Genomic DNA, 14,456 nt, shown 5'->3' with positions numbered 1-14,456 from the left:
TGACAACCTGAGATGACAATTGGTGTCAGAACTGAATGGATTGCAGGACTAATGTCAGAATTGGAAAACTGGTCAGGAAGCATCCCGTATCTGGTGTCAGAAAAAAAAATCACATTTCTGGAAGAAGAAAACAGTGAGGGACACTGAACTATCAATCTGTATCGCTTCACACATTTATTGCTTTTTGGAGGAAAAAAAAAAAACCAACCCTCCCAGAAGAACCAGTCCAGGATGAGAGGAGCAGAGAGAGCTTCAGGGAAGAAACTCACGTCCCCAGATGTGTCGATCAAATATTATCCCACTTCATTACATGCATTCTTCTCATCTCAGATGAAGGAAATGAGTCAATACTGTACACAGATCTCTGCACAGGAAAGACATTGGTGATGGACAAGTGTCTCTTTTTTGTTGATAAGAATTTTCATTCTGAAAAAGACCTTTTACTAGGATTTTGTTGACTTGATTATAACAAGATTGCCAAGGGAGTAGCCTTAAAGTATTCAAATTTATGGGCTTCCCTTGTGGCTCAGCTGGTAAAGAATCCATATGGAATGCCGGGAAACCTGGGTTCAATCTCTAGGTTGGGAAGATCCCTTGGAGAAGGGAAAGGCCACCCACTCCAGTATTCTGGCCTGGAGAATTCCATGGACTGTATAGTCCATGGAGGTCACAAAAGGTCAGAAACAACTGAGCAACTTTAACTTTCACTTTTCATGCAAATTTATTTGCTAAACAGGGTAAACATTTCATAGCTTTTTAAGCTTTAAAATATTATATTTTCCTTTCCCTAATAAATTCAAATAATAAAATAGAGCAAGGATACATTCATAGGCATATACATGTTTAAATTAGTCAGACGTTCTGTTCCAGGGCCTGAAACAGAAACCAAAACTAGCTTGACAAGCAAAGAAGACCTAAATAAGTGGGAGGGCATGCCATGTTCGGACACGACTTAGCAACTGAGCACACGTGCACATGTGCCATGTTCATAGACTGAGAGACTCAAAAGGGTAAAAATGCCAATTATCCCTAAATAAGCCTTCCTTGATGGCTCAGTTCAGTTCAGTTCAGTTGCTCAGTGGTGTCTGACTCTTTGTGACCCCTTGAATCGCAGCAAGCCAGGCCTCCCTGTCCATCACCAACTCCCAGAGTTCACTCAGACTCACGTCCATCGAGTCAGAGATGCCATCCAGCCATCTCATCCTCTGTCGTCCCCTTCTTCTCCTGCCCCCAATCCGTCCCAGCATCAGAGTCTTTTCCAATGAGTCAACTCTTCACATCAGGTAGCCAAAGTACTGGAGTTTCAGCTTTAGCATCATTCCTTCCAAAGAAATCCCAGGGCTGATCTCCTTCAGAATGGACTGGTTGGATCTCCTTGCAGTCCAAGGGACTCTCAAGAGTCTTCTCCAACACCACAGTTCAGAAGCATCAATTCTTCGGTGCTCAGCCTTCTTCACAGTCCAACTCTCACATCCATATATGACCACAGGAAAAACCATAGCCTTGACTAGATGGATCTTTGTTGGCAAAGTAATGGCTTAGATGGTTAAAAAAAAAGAAAAATGCCTGCAATGCAGGAGACCTGGGTTCAATCCCTGGGTTGGGAAGATCTCCTGGAGAAGGAAATGGCTCCAGTATTCTTGCCTGAAGTATTCCATGGACAGAGAAGACTGGCAGGCTACCGTCCATGGGGTTGCAAAGTCAGACAGGACTTGGAGAATGAACAACAGTAGCAAGCCATGATTAAGTTAAATGGATCAAATGGGTCATGAACTTAAATTTAAAACATAAAAATGTAAAACTTTTATGAAAAAACACAGAAGAGATAATTCCCTGACAGTTTAGTAGTTAAGACACAGTGCTTCCACTGCAGAGGGTTCTATCCCTGGTCAGGGAACCAAAATAGCACTAGGCCATGTGGCATGGCCAAAACGAAAGAAAACAAAATGAAAAACAGAGGAGAAAACTTTGGGATCCAGGACCAGATAAAGAGTTTTTAGACTTGACACCAAATGTGAAATTCTCAAAAGAATACATTGACACATCATTACATTAATCTTCATCTAAATTAAAAAAATTTTGATCTATTAAGGCCCCTATTAAAAGGGTGAAAAAATAAGCTACAGACTAGGAGAAAATATTTTCCAACCACATATCTGACCAAAGACTAGTATCTAGAATATGTAACTCAACTCACAAGTCAACAATTAAAAAAAAATTTTTCAATTAGAAAATGGACAGAAGACATAACAGACATTTCCCAGAAGAGGATATACAGATGGCCGATAAATATATGAAAAGATGTTGTTCAATTTTATTATTAAGTAGGAAAATACAAAATAAAGCTTCAATGAGATATCATTACACATTTATCAAAATAAAAATTAATGACCACACTATTTGCTGGCAAAGATGCAGAGAAACTGAGTCACTCACACATTGCTGGTGGGAACACAAAATGGAATAGCCACACTGGTAAATGGTTTGGCAATGTCTTATAAAATTAAACTTACAATTACCATATGACCCATAATCTTATACTCTTGGACATTAATCACAGAGAAATGAAAACTTGTGTTCACATTAAAGCCTGCATACTAGGACTTTTCTGGTGGTCCAGTGATTAGGACTCTAGGCTTCCAATACAGGGGACACCGGTTTGATCCCTCATCCAGGAATATTCCACATGTCTCACAACAATGAAGTCACCTGCCCCAACTACTGAGCCCGAGATCTAGAACCTGAGAGTCACAGCTACCAAGCCTGTGTGCTGTGACTACTGAAGTCCACACATTCGAGCCTGTGCTCCACAGCAAGAGAAGCCACTGCAATGAGACACCTGTGTACCACTATGAAGAGTAGCTTGCCACAACCAGAGAAGCCCCCACAAAGCAAGAGGACCCAGCGTAGGCAAAATGAATAAACAAATAAATCAAAAAATTTTAAACCCTGTATCTGGTGGCTTAGATGGTAAAGAATCCACCTGCAATGTGGGAGACCTGGGTCGGAACCCTGGGTCAGGAAGACCCCTGAAGGAAGGTATGGCAACCCACTCCAGTATTCTTGCCTGGTGAGACCCCATGGACAGAGGAGCCTGGTGGGCTACAGTCCACAGGGTCACAAAGAGTCAAACACGACTGAGTGACTAAGCACAGCACATCTAATATTTATATCGGTGTCATTAGTAATAGCCAAAATTGGGAAGCGTCTAGGTGTTTTTAAGCTGTGGTGTGTGTGATCTACTCAGTAACTTTTATAAAATGAGATACTGATGCAAGCGACAACTTGGATGAATCGCTAGAGAATGGTGTTAAATTAAAAAAGCCAGTCCTAAAAGCTTATATAGCCACATGATTCCATTCTCATAGCATTCTTGAAGTGGCAAAACTACAGAAGGGAAGAACAGGTTAGTAGCCACCAATTACTAAGAATGGTGAGAAGGGGCAGGTAGACAGGGAACAGCTGTGACATAACAACTAGGGATCCTGGTGGAACTGGTTGGTACCTTTGTTGCCAAACAAGGGCTGGCTACCCGAGGCACATAGCAGATGATACTATGGCACTAGCTTTTGAGAAAAGAGCTTTATCATGAGGTCAAACAGCAAGGAGACAGGAGGCTTGGCTCTCAAACCTGTCTCCTCCATACGGGGTTCAGGGTGAAATTTAAGGGGATGGGGAAATTTCAAACTTGGAATCTGATTGGCTAGTCTCAAATCAATCCATATCAGCCACGCTCGCTACTGGAAGCCAGATTTTTCTTATTGAAGGAATTCTCGCTTCATAAAGGGCTCCAGTGGCAATGTTTCTATTCTTTATGTTCCTAATTCTTGGTGCCAGGGTCATTTGGGAGACATGGATTCCTGTCTTGCACATACACAGTGCTGTCTCTGTAAAATTACTTCAGGTTTGATGAGTAAACCACCTGTTTTAAGGAGGCAAAACCAGTTTAAGGTGATCAATGTTTTACGTGCTATTTTATGTTGACTGTGGTACAGATATGCAAACCAGCACATGTGATAAACCTGCATAGAATGACACGTACACACACACAAATGAGCATATGTAAAACAGGAAATCTGAATAAAGATTTGTGGATTAGATCAGAGTCAATATTCTGTCTGTGATATTGTACTATAGTTTTGAAAGATGTCACCTTTGGGGAAACTGGGTAAAGGGTACATGGGATCTCTCTATTATTTTTCACAACTGTAGGTAAATCTACAATTTCTTTAAACTAAAAAGTTTAAATACACTTATTGTCTTAGCACATTGTTCACAATAACCAAAACGTGGAAGCAACCCAAGTATTCATCAATGGATGCATGAATAAAGAAAGTGTGATTTATCCATGCTTGGGTGCACGTTCAGTCTCTAAGTGGTGTCCAACTCTTTAAGACTCCATGGGCTGCAGCCTGCCAGGTTCCTCTGTCCATGGGATTTTCCACACAAGAATACTAGAGTGGCTTGCCATTTCCTACTCCAGGGAATCTTCCCAATTCAGGGATCGAATCCATGTCTCCTGCATCTCCTGCTTTGGCAGGCAGATTCTTTGTCACTGAGTCACCTGGGAAGCCTCTATCTATACAATTCAGCCTTAAAATGAAATGAAATCTGACACATAGGTAAACCTTAAGGACATTATGCTTAATGAAATAAGCCAATCACGAAAGGGCAAACACTGTGTGATTCCCCCTTATGTGAGGTTTCTAGAAGAGTCTAATTTGTAAAGACGGAAAGTATACTGGTGGGTGCCAGGGGCTAAGGGGAGCGGAGATGGGAATTAATGTTTAATGAGGACAGAGTTTCAGTTTGGAAAAATGAGAAGGTTCTGGAGATGGATGGTGATGATGGTTGCACAATAATGTGAATGTACTTAATATCACTGAACTGTACACTTAAAAATTATTAAGATTGTAAATTTTAGGTTATGTGTATCTTACCACAAATTAAGAAAAAAAATTTTTTTCATGTATATGGAGAATTCCAGTGGTTAGGATTCTGCACTTTCACTGCCAAGGGCCCAGGTTCAATCTCTGGTTGGAGAACTAAGAATTTAATTTTTTAATTTAAAAAATTATTATGCTTAGAAAAAAGACAAGTAACTTAAGCAAAGGAAAACTGGAAATGACTCATTGGCTATTCACATAGCTGAGAACCAAAGGCACGCGTCTGGGTCCAGGCATGGCTGGCCCGGACCTATCCCCTCCATCTTCGCATCCACCTTTTTCTCTGTTACATCCATCTCAGGCAAGCCCTCTCTACTTGAGAGCAAAATGGCCAGTGGGAAGTCCAGGCTGATATTGTTTACAAGTAATGACATCCAAAGAGAAAAGCTAAACTCTGTCTCCCCACATAGGCATGTCAAATCCTAAAGAGAACTCAACTAAGCCAGCCCAGGCCAAAGGTGGCACCTGATGTGAGGAAAATGGGGCACGTGATTGACAGCCCCTGCCCACGTTTACCTGGAATGGACCAGGTTTCATCTCCACCAGGAAAGTGTGTGGGCGTGTCCACCACAGTGAAGACACAAACTTTGTGACATTACAATTGTACTTCAATACAATCCAAATTCTCTTAGCTTCAAGGGACTTCTCCCAGAATAAATAAATCCTGGAGCATCTAGACACAAAACCAGGCGAAACTGTACGAATTTATAGAAATAATTCTCTGGTGATAACTAAATCACTAGGTCTATGTAGTATTACAATTTCATATTTTAAAGAAAATGAGAACTTATAATCAGTGGAGATAATGAAAGTGGTTTGGAATTAGGAACAAAAGTGTTCCATGCTTTAATGGCACATATTCCTGCTGTACTTGGCAGGAAGCTTCGTTTCTATTAAGATTCTCCTTGTAGTTTTTCTAGAATTCCTCCTGGAAACAGTCTGTAGGAGATACTGGTTGAGCACTCTGGGTATGCACATGTGAAACGGTATTACTCTACTTTGCAAGTGCGATGTAAGGTGCCTCTTTTGCTAAGAAAGGACTTGTGTTGAGCAGGTATATGTAGCACTTATGTATAGCACCTACCTGCGTTCTCAGTCCCATCCAACTTTTTGCGACCCTATGACTGGTAACTTACAGTGACTGGAAAGCTAACACTGAGTGTCCCAGACATCCTTTCCACTAGGACCCTGAGTTCCAGCAAAGCAGATGGCAGACGTGAGTGGTGAGAAGTAGCACATGGATAGTGTATCTCCTCGGACAGCTCTGGGGGAGGTTCTAAAATCAGAGGGTAAGTGATGACATTTGCATGGGAATCCCATTATAAAACTTCTAAACATCTTCTGGTTCTCCTTCATTCCTCCAAGAATTTCTTTAAGCTGATCAAAACTTTTTGCTTAAGAAGGGACCTCTTTTCAGGGCTTCCCAGGTGGCTCAGTGGTAAAGAATCCCCCTGCCAATATAAAAGATGCGAGTTTGATCCCTGGGGGTGGGAAGACTCCCTGGAGAAAGAAATGGCAACCCACTCCAGTATTCTTGCTTGGGAAATCCCATGGACAGAGGAGTCTGGTGGGTTACAGTTCATGGGGTTATAAAGAGTCAGACACGATGGAGCGACTAAACATCAGCAACAGCAGGACCTCTTTTGGCTTAAATCTACTTGAGTAGAGTCTGTGCCCACTTTGTATAATAGTAAATGCCAGAAGGGCCACAATTTTCATAAGAACTTAGGAAAGAGAGTGCTGTGCTCAAAGGGTGAGTGAGTGGGTAAGTGAAGTCGCTCAGTCATGTCTGAGTCTTTGAGACCCCATGGACTGTAGCCTACCAGGCTCCTCTGCCCATGGGATTTTCTAGGCAAGAGTACTGGAGTGGGCTGCCATTTCCTTCTCCAGGGGATCTCAACCCAGGGATCGAACCCGGGTCTCCCACACTGCAGACAGATGCTTTACCATCTGAGCCACCAGGGAATTCCAAAGGATAGTAGATTCTCAAAGGATAGTAGATTTAAAAAACTAAACTAGAACCCCAGTCTGGACTCTAGAAAGCATGCCTCATCTTGCAGGGCCTGTGACCCGCCCCTGACCTGTGGCCCCCATTCCCATTACTCTAGTTCTCACCTCAGGGACCTGAGCCTTAGGGAGGCTCCATTCCTGAATCCATTGCAGCAGGAGTCCTCCACAATCTAATGCCTGATGATCTGAAGTGGAGCTGATGTAATAATAATAGAAATAAGAAAGTGAAATGAAAGTGTTAGTTGCTCAGTCGTTTCCATCTCTTTGTGAACTATGGACTTTAGCCCGCCAGTCTCCTCTGTCCATGGAATTCTCCAAGCAAGAATGATGGGGTGAGTAGCGATTCCCTTCTCCAGGGAATCTTCCTGACCCAGTGATCAAACCCAGGTCTCCTGCATTGCAGGCAGGTTCTTTACCATCTGAGCCACCAGGGAAATATGCACAATAAATATAATACCCTTGAATCATCCCCAAACCATCTCCTCATGCCACCAGGCCCATGGAAAAATTGCCTTCCACAAAACTGGTCCCTGCTGCACACACGCCTTCTGTGCCCCATCGCATGGTCTACAGGGGCCACACATACCTGTCCTCCCTGGCTGAGGAGAGGCACAGAGACCAGGCATCATTTCCGATGAAAAGTAGGTTGTCAATAGATGCTTTTTAATAGAACTAAATTTATTCTTGCATTAAGCTGTTTCAGAGAAACAGAGGCTTCCCTGATGGCTCAGTGGGTAAAGATTCTGCCTGCAATGTAGGAGACATAGGAGAAGTGAGTTCGATCCCTGGGTTGGGAAGATCCCCTGGAGGAAGAAGTAGCAACCCACTCCAGTATTCTTACTTGGACAATCCCATGGACAGAGGAGCCTGGAGGGCTAGAGTCCATAGGGTCTCAAAGAGTTGGACACGACTGAGTGACTGAACGCACACACATGATTGTGGGGGCTGGCAATTCTGAAGGGCAGGCCAGGGACTCAGGAATAGTTGATGCTGCAGAATTCCTTCTTCCTTAGAGGTCAGTCTTTTCTCTTAAAGTCTTCAGCTGATTGGATGAGGCCCACTCCCACTATAATAGGTAATCTGCTTTGCTCAGAGCCTACTGATTTAAATGTTGATCTCATCTACCAAATACCTTCACAGTGATATGTGGACTGGGGTTTTAACAAACACTGGGGTCAGCTTCGTTAGCCCAACAAAGCTGACACGTAGAATTAACCACATTGGTGTATCTTTTGCCCAACACCCGATAGTTGTTCAGTCGTCACCAAGTGGGACCCTATGGGGCCTCCCCAGGGCAGGCCCTTTCCCCGTATCCTCCCTCTGCTTCAGCTCTTCTCTGAAGCACCCAGATAACAATATCTGAAACACACTGACAGGTGTGAAAACCCCCCACCAAATGTTAACCACTTGATGATCATAAGCAAGTAGCAACCAGACCTCCTGGCAACTAAGGATTGATAACATCAACGCCTGTGACACCTCACCATCAGCCAATCAGAGAATCGTGCCTGAGCTCATCACATACCCTGCCACCCCCTTCCTTCTTCTGCCCTTTAAAAATGTTTTGCTGAAACACTTCTGGGAACTCAGGGGTTTTAGGAGGCGTGAGCCGCCCGTCTCCCTGCTTGGCCTTGCAGTAAACCTTTCTCCACTCCAAACTCTGACTTCTTGGTTTTGGCCTCAACTTGCACTAACACAGTAAGTGAAGGAGTGGGGTAGGAGAGAGGAGGAGCTGGGGAGAGAGAAGGAAGGGAGGGGAAGGGAGGGGAAGGGAGGGGAAGGGAGGGGAAGGGAAGGGTAGGGAAGGGAGTGGAGGGCAAGGGAGGGGAAGGAAGGGGAAGGGGGCTTCACTCTCCCACCCCCAGGTTAGGTGTGGGGGGCTAATGAGAAGACAACCATGCACCCTATTCACACGTAACTGTGTGGAGTTAAAAGAAACAAAATCCATCTCAGTACATTGGAAAGCTCTAATTGGCTTTATTGAACGATTCATGGATAAGGCAGCCAAGGGCTATAGAAAGGGAAAGATTTTTCAAGGCATAACCAGGAAGTTTAACAAAAAGATGATTTCAGGCTTAGGTAGCCTACCTATGGGCTCTGGAAGGTGTCTATATTGTAGATTACCTCATCTTCCTTTGGGGCATGAAGAGTGTCCATGTAATGGATTACCTCATTGCTATTGACCAGAAAACTCCATTCCTGAGAGACTGTAATTGCAGTTGGGTTAGGTATTAAGCCCCGGGTTTGACGGCATCGCCTAGCATAAATGACTCCATTTTGGGCCTAAGGTTTTCCTTTTAACAGTAGCTAGGTGAAATTTTCCAGAAACAGCACATTTCTTTTTTCCAGCTTTAGTTTCTCACCTTCCCAGGGCTGAGTTGAATGGACACCTCATTGCCTCCCTCTGGGATCAGCCTGGCCTCCTTGGATTTCCTAGGAAAATCAGGAGTCATTGCCCTGTTCCTGTAGTAGACTGGACCTTTGGAGAGGCAATATGATTGCAAAGCAGTGCCTTCATCAGCCCCCAATACCCATCTTGAATTTCAAATTGTTGCCCATTTTTTAAACCAATGTTTTCTCCCCGTCTGCAGGTGTTAAGTAACCAGAGCCTCACTATCAACTTGCTGGAATCTCTGAGCAAGGGCTGAGTTATCTCCAGAAGGCACTCACACCCCAGTGTATCTTCCCAAATATTCACACACAGCGTAATGTGTTATTTTAACATTCTCCAAACACTCTCTCGGAATATAGTTTAAAACACATGGAATACTTCTTTATGACACAGCAAAAAAGCTCAAAGAACAATTTAGTTGTGACAGATTTCATTAGGAAAAAAAATTCTTGCTTCAGTTTTCACTTTCTGTGACTTGATATCTCTCTTAAATATTGTTTCAAATCTTCCACCTTTGGAAGCTACTTTACATGACTTAGGCTGTTTAAGTATGTGCCTTGTTTTTCTCCTTGATTAGACTGATTCTAAATTTGCTTCCTGTTTTCAGAAGAAGGAAGAAAGGTGTCTACAAAACAGTCCAGTAATGTTCCTAGTGAGAGTCTGACGCCCCACAGCACACCTCATCAGGAGAAACCTTTTTTCCCCAGGATGGAACACTTCAGAGGCAAGGAGAGGTGTTCTAATTCTCAAATCCCAGCCTTGAATACCCTGGGAGGGCTGGGCATGGTGGGGCAGAGCTGTTGGGCTCTGAGGTAGAAGCTCCCTGTGGCTCAGGCCAAGTTCAAATTCAGAGACCAGCAGGGAGGTCAGGTCCGGCCTCTAAGACACGCACATTAACTGACACACACCCTTTCCCAGAAATTCCTGAATCCACACCAGGCAAATATCAAAGCCGAAAAGCCACACATTCTCGGCAGGCTGAGATAGATGGTGGAACAAGAAGTCCATCACAGAAAACCACACTTGCTCACCATGTACTTCTGATAGTTCACCCCTAACTTCAGGCATTTCGTTTCTTCACACTTGAACACTCGATCAAGTGGCTTAAGTCTGCAGTGAGTAACAGGTCCTGTTTGCGCAAGACTGTCCCAGTTTTAAGACTGAAAGTCCTGGGTCCCTGTTACCCCTTCAGTCCCAGGTAACAGGGACAGCTGGTCACTCTACTTTAGTCCAGTGGGCATCTGACTGAAGCCAGATTTGAGGCCCTCAAAAGGCACACACCAGACTCATGACAGGCAAAAGCAATCAATACTGTTAGAAGGTGGGAGAATGCTGATTTGCAGAAAGGACTAACAACTGAAAAAGGGACTAGGGGTGTCCCAGCGGATGACCAAATTTTAATTCTTTGTCTGGTATGGGTGGCCTGGAGGTTCCTTTTGCAAAGATGCTGTGAACTGCTCCATGTGACACATATATCTCCTTGTACAGATAACCCACTTCAATACAGAGAAAGTCAGAGAGAGGAGACAGGTTTGCAGCAGAGTCCTGAAGGATTTCCTATAAAGTTTTCATTATACTCCAATCCTGAGACAGTTATGAACTAAATTTTGTCCCCTCAAATTCATAGTTTGAAGCATTAACTCCCAATGTCACTGTATTAGGAGATAAGGTTTTAAAAGCAGGTTAGAGTTAAATGAGGTCATAAGGGTGAGGCCCTAATTCGATCAGAACTGGTCCTTAGCCGAAGACTAACAGACACCAGGGCTCTCTCCATGTGTTTGCACTGAGGAAAGGCCATGTGAGGACACGGCATGAAAGCAGCCGTCTCACCAATGCCAAAGCTGCGCCTTAATCTAGGACTTCAGCCTCCAGAACCGTGGGAAAGCAATGTCTGCAGTCTAACCCACCCAACCTGAGGTCCTTTGTCTTGGCAGCCAAAAAGACTATGAGGAGACCTATCTTAAATATACCATAAAAAGTCTCCCTCCCTCCCGGTCCCCTCACTGAGGTCACTGTCATGGCCAGTCACCCCAGGCATCCCTTTAGAGATACTCTGTGCAAGTACAAAGGGTGACGTACTGCACCTGCTGTTCTGCCCCAGCCACCACGATTTTCACTCTCCTTGGTGAAATAACTCCATATTATCAATAATGAGGGGAAAAAAGTCCTCCTTAATCTTGCTACTAGAGACAGAACATATTATTTAATGGATGAATCATCATTTATTAAGCCAGTCCCATATTAATGGACATTTTGTTTATTTCCAATATTCCCATTTCATGTTTCCATGCAGAACTTTTTAAAGGAATATTTATTTGTTTTTTTGGCTCCACCAGATCCCAGCTGCAGCACGTCACATCCTTGATCCACATTGTGGCACCCAGGATCTTTTTTAGCTGCAGCTTTCGAGCTCCCATTTTTGGCATGTGAGACCTAGTTCCCTGACCAGGGATTGAACCCAGGCCCCCTGCATTGGGACTGCAGAGTTTTAGCCACTGGACCACCAGGAAAGTCCCTGAAGAATTTTTATTTATGTCAGTTTATATGCACATGAGTACACCTGAGAAATCTCTGGGAGTAAACTTACGAGGCCCCTTGGTCAGATGTATTAGTAAGTTGAGTAGACGTCCCACCGGTGCCCTCCACGGACATTAGATGGCAGTGCGGTCTCATGTCCTCACCCCACAGTGTGCTGTGTCACGCTAAGTTTACAACATGAGATGGAAAGTGACATCTCAAGATTGTGAGCAAGCTCATCTTCTAGTTTTTTACTCATTTCAACAAGATAAAGCGAAGCCCAAAAGACTGGTCAAGGAACGACAGCAGCACAATCTTGCTGAGAGAGGATGGAAGGCATCTGAGTGGCCCACAGAGGCCACTCTGTACAACTATTGTACAGAACCTTCATTTGTCATCAGAATTTTGCAGCTCAAAGGCCATCTAGGTTTGACAATATAAATCAGGCAAAAATGTGTGTCCTCGGTAAACGTCACATGGCCCATGAAAATATGTGAGTTATTTTCTAATACCTTTTGATATTGATGGCTAACATAATTCCACAGTGATAAGGGAACAGACTCTATGATTTCAATACCTTTAGACCATGAATTTTTTGTGTCTTGTTTTTTTCCCCTGGATATGTTCTAGTGTTTCCTAGTTTATGGGATTGTGAATAGAATTTGTATACTGCTGTTGTGTGAAAATTGTATAAATCTTAATGATGTTGAATTGGTTCATGGTGCTTTTCAGCTCTACCATATCCTTCTACTTCTGTGTATATTCATTATATTAATTTTTGAGGGTTTGATATTGAAACTCCAACTAAAAATCTTAATTTATATACTTACAAAATAATTGTAATACATAGTGGAGCTATATGTAACTTTGTTCTGTGTTTCCAAGTCTCCTGTAAATGTGTTATTATACTTTCATAATTTTAAAAAGAAAGAGAAAAAAAAAATGTGTCCTCAGAGGTGAGGCACCACCTGCCAAGGCCCAGCTCTTGAGAAGGCAGTCCCATGCTTCCTCATCTGCCACCCAACACAGAGACCCTCTGCCTCTCTGCTTTGGTCCAACATGACTTCATCAAGAGGAAATCGGGCCCAAAGTGATCTGCCAGGCCACAAAGGCAGGAATAATATATTTCATTTTTACTTTATTCTTGCCTGAAGAATTCCATGGACAGAGGAGCCTGGTGGGATACAGTCCATGGGGTCACAGGGTCAGACATGACTGAGTGACTAACACTTTCACTTTCAAAATCCTGTATAGCGAGTGCAGGCCAGTATAGACCACTGTAGACCAGTAAAGACCAATATAGACCCATGCAGATTATAGAGACAATGCAGATTAGTAAAGTCCAGTATAGACTAGTGTAGACCAGGACAGGCTTCTGCAGCTTCTCAGTGGCTGTGACTCTTTCCACAGGCTATATAGACCAGCACAGCCTGCTTAACCACTCAGCCTTCACAAACACCCAATTAGTGCCAGGTACCAGTCAATCCTAAAGGAAATCAACCCTGAATATTCATTGGAAGGACTGATGTTGAAGCTGAAGCTCCAATACTTTGGCTACTTGCTGCAAAGAGCTGATTCGTTGGAAAAGACCTTGATGCTGGGAAAGATTGAAGGCAATAGGAGAAGGGGGAAAGAGAGGATGAGATGGTTAGAGAGCATCACCAACTCAGTGGTCATGAATTTGAGAAAACTCTGGGAGACAGTGGAAGACAGGAGAGCCTGGTGTGCTGCAGTCCATGGGGTCACAAAGAATTGGACATGACTGAGAGACTGAACAACAACCAGGATACAACAGGAAACACAACAGAAGGACAGCCCTGACATGGCAGAGCTTAGTCTGTAGTGGAAAAGAGAGAAATTGAACAAGATCCATGGGTCAAATATCTAGTAAGACAGGTGGTGACAGGTGCTGATGAGAAGCATGAATCAAAGAGTGGATTCAGCATGTGCTGCAGCGGGGAGGAGGTGTGAGTTCAGGTGGGGTGTCCAGGGAAGGCCTGCTGAGCAAGGGGCATGGAGGAGCCAAGGGAAATGGACAGTAGAAATCTGGGCAAAGAGCATGGGGCAGAGGGAATGGCAGGTGCAAAATCCCTGAGCAGAGCATTCTGCATGCTCAAGAAAGGGCTCAGACACCAGACGCTTAGACAGAGGGAGGAGAGGGAGTGTGGTAAGACTGGAAGCAGAGGGTCAGTAGAGGCCAGGCCATGCAGGGCCTCAGAGGCCACAGGAGGTACTGGATTCACTCTGAGTCAGATGAGAAGATGTGCATTCAGAACAGACTTCCATTTTTGCATTCTTTTATGATGGTGCTGGCTGCTGTGTGGAGGACACAAGCAGGTGCAGGGAGCAAGTTAAACTGTGATGCAGTGGTCCAGGTGGGAGGGCACTGTGCCAGGGACATAGACAGAAGCAGAGCACCAGGAGAGGTGGCACTCTGGTTATGTTTTGAAGGCAGATCTGATGAGATTTGCTCATGGATTGGATGTGGGTAGTGGGAAAGGAGTCAAGGACAAGTTGAAGATCTTTGACCTGAGAACTGGAAGCATGCAGTTTCGATTTGTGACCTGGGGAAGACTGTGGATTGAGCAGTC

The 14,456-nt window shown here is 44.0% G+C and overlaps 1 long non-coding RNA gene across 1 annotated transcript; it reads left to right on the top strand.

Moving 5' to 3' along the window:
* The first annotated feature begins 8,519 nt into the window (after positions 1-8,519).
* Positions 8,520-13,362, top strand: LOC123332435. Its single transcript, XR_006549226.2, has 3 exons — positions 8,520-8,654; positions 9,548-9,661; positions 9,956-13,362. It is a non-coding gene; the product is annotated as an uncharacterized LOC123332435 (long non-coding RNA).
* The last annotated feature ends 1,094 nt before the right edge of the window (positions 13,363-14,456 follow it).

The sequence above is a fragment of the Bubalus bubalis genome, chromosome 3, assembly GCF_019923935.1.
Source record: "Bubalus bubalis isolate 160015118507 breed Murrah chromosome 3, NDDB_SH_1, whole genome shotgun sequence".
Classification (NCBI taxonomy): Eukaryota; Metazoa; Chordata; class Mammalia; order Artiodactyla; family Bovidae; genus Bubalus; species Bubalus bubalis.
The sequence above is the reverse complement of the archived record's forward strand: the minus strand, read 5'-3'. Positions and strand labels throughout refer to the sequence as shown.